Raw genomic sequence first — 5,992 nt, forward strand, 5'->3', positions numbered from 1 at the left:
GAACTGATAAAGAAATGCGTTCGGTACCACCGTCGCCACGTCGTTACCTATCCCATCCGAAGCAAAAATTATTTTTACTTTCAGTTCTTAAAGTTCATCCGACATCTGCAGTTGCAGTCATTATATTTGTACTCATTTAAACGAATTTGTGTTTTTCAGTTCAAGTGCTTCAACAACGTGCGACGAATTTAGAAAAGTGAAAGTGTAATAGTAATTACATCGAAATCCAAAAATATATTAACTGTCATGGAACACGTACAGAGCTTGTTGCAAACACTTTCAGATTTGAGGGATTTGCCGCTTAATCGCGAATCTTGTAAGTATTTTTGTCTACAAATACAGCATCGATTCTGGAAATCTATCAAGTCGCCATTGTTTGTACATATTTACATACATATGTATGTATGTATTTGGTATCATTTGAAGTGCATATCTGAAGGTCTTGCTTCATACTAATTTGTGCATGCAACCCTGCTGCATCAATATTCTAAATATTTACATACAAACATACGTATGCATACATTCCATACACATACATATACACATAGGTATGTCAATCCTCACTTTATACAAAAGGCAGGTGTATACTATTTTTGCTGGGTTTTTCATCAGCTGTTGACGTTTGACTGCTTCAACATGCTCTTTTTCAGTCGGTGAACGCGTGCTTGTTCTCTTAAACGGCGTGCACTTCAAACCTTGCAACATAGTTGCCAACTTGGTGCTTTAAGCACTAGATTTAGTGCTTTTTGAAAATTAAAACGCCAAAAAAAAATTATTTAGTGCCTAGTGCCTTTTTTAGTGCTTTTTTCTGAACTAAAATTACTTCGAGATAGTTAAAACCTGAAATAATTTGAAATATTTAAAGCTGTGGCAGCACTGAATTTACAAGAATCTATAAATTTAAATGGACTAAAATACAACCATAATTGATAAAAAGCTGAAGTTGCAAACTCACCTTGTTAAATTCTATTTGCGTTGAAAATGCTAGTACGCAAGTAAGTTAAGTATTTCTTTTTTTAATTTCTAATTATTTGTACAAATTTTGTTCTTTTTTTTACCACCTGAGTAAAACACATCGTTTCTTAGAGCTGAATCCACACTGGTTTCACAATTGCTCTAGCACTAGAATTTAGAGATACCCTAACCGCAAAGTGCCAAAAACACGGGTTTTAGCGATATTTGAGGTTATATGATGAAAACATCAAATTATTTGCTCATTTCTAATTAGGGCATCATTTTCGTTTGTTGCGATTCGATTTTTCTTTCTCGAGATATACCAGTTTTAATGTGCAGTACTTCGGTATTATGTTATGAAAAAAGCATCCCTTGATTCAAAAAAATTTGGTGCTTTTTTAGTGTAGTGAAACGCTTTTTTTTCCAAGTTTGTTGGTGCTTTTTGAAAATCAAAAGATGGCAACACTGCCTTGCAATGTATTTCTCTCAACGATATTGCTCCAACACACTACTCAGGGCCTGTGCCAATTGATAGAAAAGTTCTATGGTGGAAAAACTTTTTACTATGGTGAGAAAATTTTACATTTCTGCTGTGCCAATTCGTAACTTTTTACTGCTGGAAATTTTTGACAGTTGCTTTAATGCACAAGAAGACTATCGAGTTTGCAATTTATAAAATACAGCAATTATATAGAAAATATTTGCCTTTGATGATTTCAATTCTTCTGGAACTGAAATCCATGCATTTATTAGACCTTTTAGCAGTAATATTAGAAATAAAAACACGTCAAAACCGTCTGGTAAGTGTGTTCACATAAATGGTTAAAACCGTGTACAATTGTTTCCAATAAAAACATATGTCGTTTTAGGGTATTATGTACATGCAACAAGACGTTTATTCCAAAATACTAAGCAGCATTATGAACGGCGATAATAAGACTACAAAAATGTATCTTAGGTTGTCCTCTGCTTCGTTTCGAAAAATTGTAACTCACATTCCCAAAAAGCGCCACGGATGGTCAGTGAAGTACGAAGTCATTTGCTTAATAAAGTCTTCAAATTATTTATATTGCTCTTACTCACTTCCAGCCTTCGTTGCTGTTGGCGTTCTTTGAACTGAACCAAACATCCTTGTCAATGCGCTTTTCCAGAAGGATTCTGCGTTCTGAACTGCTCCCTGTAAAATTGTATTTTTAATTAAAGAAATACATAACGCCTTTTCATATGTAAATCTGAAATTAGATCTTACAAGTTATATAGCTTTTCTTTATTTTTTTTTGCCGGCGGGACCATGTTCTTTTATTTCCACTCGCTTTTGTTTTCTTTAATTTATGTGTATACGTGCGTTGTTCGTTCTTCTTCTTGATAATGCTTGCTGTCAAATTTTTCACTAGCCCTGCCGTATCAAACATTTTTATTCACCTCAAAGCTGTCAAAAATTTACTATCCAGAGAACTTTTCTATCAATTGGCACAGGCCCTCAGTATATCCAGTAAACAAATTTAGCTATTTTTTTCCACCAAGTTTGGTCCCCATAAAGGACTAGTGTTGCAAGCAACGCTTTTTCGGCAATAAGGGTGTTGTGCAGCAATTTTATGTGGTGAAAATTATTTTAGCACAGGAAAAATGGATAGAAAAGTATTGCAGTGCGATTGAACATCTCAGGTTTAACTGAAATATAAATGTATTAAGAATATTTATTTTACTAATAAATACCAATTTTTTTATTTTACTGTGTCGAGGTCGTTGCAGAAATTTTTGTAATTTAGTATTGTAAGTTAATTGTGAAATATATTGAATGCACAAATTAAATTATGGAAGCGAATGATTCACATAGAATTGGAAATAGTGTCGATGATATACTTTAAATAAATCATGAGTCTGCGAAAATATCTTTTCAGCGTATGAATATACTTCTTAACTTTTTCCCGAAAATTTACGTACTGGCTCGAAATTAGTAGCATTCAAATATCGTCGCTTGGATGGAAAATTTCCGTAAGCGTCATTTTGACCGTTTTTAGTTTAAGATGCAGTTATATATTTTAAAATTAGATATTTAGCTTTTTTGTTAACAGTTTTTTTTATATCTCCTTTAGTTTTCGAGTAATTGACTAAAATCATTTGGTACAAACTACGTTTGTAATGCTGTCGTACTAAACTAATCAAGATCTTTCAAATAGCGTCATGTATTTTTAAATATCTGCTTTAGTTTCCGACATATTCAGCCTTATCATGAGTTTCGTTTTCTCGAACCGGGCAACCTTTTCACTTTTCGTTTCCGTTTATTCACTACGGGTGGATGAAAACATTTCTGGCGAAATTTTGTTTGGGCGAAACTCACGATTAGGCTGATTAGTGAAAAGTATCGTTAATTTATAAAAAATTGTATCACATTTTAAAACTGACTGCAACATTTTTGAAAAATGGCGTATACGAGAAAATTTATTAAACTCATAAATGGCTGACACTAAACTAAAAAATAAGATAATTTAAGAATTTCGTGAACTAGTACATAGCATTCTCCGACACTTTGGAGAAAATCTGTAGTCATGTTTCTGAGAAATTGCATTCCAAACTTCAATGGTGATTTCCCGAAACCTGCCGAAAGTAACATGCAACGATCTTTTATCCAGGCGATGAAATAACATTTAGCTAAAATATGCATCTAAATAAATTATAATTGTCATTATTTTCGCAGTTGAAGTATATGTCAGGTGAGTAACAGGTAAATACATACATATGTAAAAGGATAAACAAACGGCAGCGTTGATCCAGATAAACTCGGGAATTAACTGCAGTTGATCCGGATTAAGTCCGAGTTAATCCGGATCAACGCTGTCGCCTGTTTAAGCTTTTACGTATACCTAAATTAGCACGTTGAGCTTCTATAATTATCTCTCTCTAATGCATTAATTCTATATACGTCAGGACCAACGCACGATGCAGTTATGTGTTTATTTAATAACGGCTCTATGACAAAATATTCAAGAAATAAATTCTTAGATTTTTATTTACTTCATTTCATACATTAATATTGGCCTGATTATTTTTAATAAATACCAGGAATAAATATTTAATAAAAAACTATTTCACTTAAGCTTAACCAACTTTTTTGAAATATTTTCATAGACGGTAAGTGCAATCCTGGGTGCATCGTTAATGAGCTGAAAAAACAAAAAAAATTAATTTTGTGGAATGGAGCCTTTTGAAATGGCCTTTACAAACGGCAATGGAATTTCAACACTATTCAAGGAATTGTGAATATAAGCTGCCTTCCATTTGGCATATTTGTGGGTTAAACCTTCAGAAAGTTATAAAAAAACAACATTATTTTCTATTTGTATTATTATATATTTTCGAAATAAAAATACTGCACCTTGTACACCAGAAAATTTCTTTAAACCATCTTGCGCAGCAGTTTGTTGATATTATCTTCACGGTTACCGAAATCACCAACCTCAACGTAGTGGCCACAGTAATTTGGAAACTTTCTTGAATTGGGATCCAACAGTGAATATTTCGTTCGCCAAATAATCAACTCACTAAATATCGTGCGCTTTGCGCAATTTGCGTTCGATCACAAAGTTGTCAGAGATTGAGACACGTTGATGGTCGTGCTTGACAATTCCACGTTTGTAGATCAATTCACGAACTGATTTAAGATTTGGATAACCCCATGTGATATAGGGTTCGGCAATGCGTAGCATATTAATGGTTCAATTTGATGAAAAAACCGTAGTTAACGTGGCGAAAACGGAACAACAGTAAAACTTTACGTACTTTTGGTGCAACTTTGTTGATACCGCGGATACAGATCACAAAAGCCAATTTGTCTTCTGCAGGCACGTAGAATGGGCTGCGTTTTTTGCCAGACGGCGCAACTTATTCTCACGGCGTCCATCACGGAGATATTTTGCTTGATATTTCTCAGCATGCACCAAGTTTTCACGTTTGCGGAGTGCAATCACAGCCGAGCGCTTTAGTTTACGCTTGATCAGGGTAGCACGTTTGCTGACCTGCTTCTTGCTGAACTTCAGCTACGACTCGGGGACAGCAGGCAGCTTCCTGGAAGGTTGTTTTCCCTTTGCTTCGGGCTTCTTACCGATCGTGGTGGCAGTCATCTTAACTTGTAACTTAGCACGTTGAGGAGACGAAAAAAACGTGGCCAAATGTTTGGAGCACATTTTAAATAACGCCACTTGATTTATAACATTTCTATTAAGCACAGTTTCATTTAATTAAATAATTTTTTAATACATAGATATGCCGCAACCAGGCACTTATTTTCCCAAATTCCATCTTGCTTATCGGCATAATTTTCCAAATGTGCCTGCGCTGCTACTTCATACTAATAACTTCATTTTCAAACTGCGCCTTCTTTGTTGCCCCAACATATCCTAAAAATATATAAAATTTACATTAAACAATAGAAATCGCAAAAATTAGCAAATAAAATACTCCATTTTGTTTTTTTGTCAAATTTCTGAGAAATGTGAATTCACCACGATGCAATACAGAAAGAACAAGGACCAGGGATGTAATTTTAAGTAAACCTAATATTCAGTGGCAATGGGCAGAGCGTTCCGAGTAGCAAAATTAATTTGTATCAGATATAACATTAAACGGTGGTTATAATACACTTTTTAATATTGTTAATCAGAGTACATACATTATATGGTATTTCTTTCAGAAATTAATGCTCTATATGCATATTTTTTTTAATGTTTCTTAAGTTTCTTTCATTGGTGCTGAAAAGCAACCATGCGTGTAAGAAATTGTGAGCTACCTAAAATTTCACCTCTGGAAACTTTATCCACATAAAGGACTTCACCACAGTTTTTTTTATTGGATATACTGAGGTTCACTCTTTGATGCAAAAATGCGAAAGGCAAAAATGATCGCTTTGTTTTGCACAAAAGCGTAAACGGTGTTAAATTACAGCTGCGTTTAATGAGCTGCTCTAGGTTACGCCAGGTTAAGATATCTCACAAAATTGTGTTTCATGAGGATTTTTCTTGCTCTAACTTACTCTACTTTT

At 34.1% G+C, this 5,992-nt stretch overlaps 2 long non-coding RNA genes across 2 annotated transcripts; both read right to left on the reverse strand.

Annotated features, from left to right (window-relative positions):
- Nucleotides 1-2,071: 2,071 nt before the first annotated feature.
- Nucleotides 2,072-2,391, reverse strand: LOC118749396. The gene is made up of 2 exons (XR_004994212.1): nt 2,204-2,391; nt 2,072-2,131 (listed from the first exon to the last, which is right to left on the reverse strand). It is a non-coding gene; the product is annotated as an uncharacterized LOC118749396 (long non-coding RNA).
- Nucleotides 2,392-4,046: 1,655 nt separating this feature from the next.
- On the reverse strand, nt 4,047-5,174 carry LOC118749397. Its single transcript, XR_004994213.1, has 3 exons — nt 4,331-5,174; nt 4,180-4,255; nt 4,047-4,118 (listed from the first exon to the last, which is right to left on the reverse strand). It is a non-coding gene; the product is annotated as an uncharacterized LOC118749397 (long non-coding RNA).
- Nucleotides 5,175-5,992: the final 818 nt, after the last annotated feature.

This window comes from Rhagoletis pomonella, unplaced genomic scaffold, assembly GCF_013731165.1.
Source record: "Rhagoletis pomonella isolate Grant_MI unplaced genomic scaffold, Rhpom_1.0 Rhpom_scaffold_00015, whole genome shotgun sequence".
NCBI lineage: Eukaryota > Metazoa > Arthropoda > Insecta > Diptera > Tephritidae > Rhagoletis > Rhagoletis pomonella.